Source organism: Malaya genurostris, chromosome 2 (assembly GCF_030247185.1).
Source record: "Malaya genurostris strain Urasoe2022 chromosome 2, Malgen_1.1, whole genome shotgun sequence".
Lineage (NCBI taxonomy): Eukaryota > Metazoa > Arthropoda > Insecta > Diptera > Culicidae > Malaya > Malaya genurostris.
The window spans coordinates 136,196,743-136,197,459 of NC_080571.1; positions in this window are offsets into that span (position 1 = coordinate 136,196,743).

Below are 717 nucleotides of genomic sequence, written 5' to 3' on the forward strand. Positions count from 1 at the left end.
ATGTAAACAAACCACAACATCATTTATGATGCACCATTCGTCTTCAAATCTTCCTCACAATTGCATCGGATCGCATCATATGCAGCGGAGATTTACTTACCCGTTTCTACAATCAGCTGCTGAAATTCAATATGATTAGGGCTCACATAATGTTGAGACAAGGTAAGAACCTGTCTAACATCTTACTTTCCAAAAAAAAACCATCTACCGGGTCTTCTATTTTGGCTCATTTCATGCTCCGGATTGACGGTCATCAACAAACCATCACACGAGAAACGTTTCAACACCATAAACATACAAAGGATTACATTCACTTCATCAAAAAGTGTATTGGCGAGTCCACACTTTCTGACGGGGGCAGTATGTTCGTGCATGCCGAAAATGTTACATCCGCGCGCCATCTGATTGTCGTCGCAGAGAGAAGATCTCAATATCTCACTCGCCATCTCACGTTCATCGATCGTCTCACCGAAACATAAGATAGGACAGCCATGATGGACAACCTGTGTTTCCGGACACACCATTATAAAAAGGGTCGCCGACCACATAAAATTCTCTTATTCGTCAGCTGATCAAGGAAGACGTCAACCCAGCGAGTGAAGTGTATAGAACAGTATGTAAGGCAGAGTGCGCGAATTTAACCCGTCACATCAAATTTAGTTAAATTAATTATAAATGTAAAAGTTAGCTAAGTTAAATATAATATAGTAGTTTTAA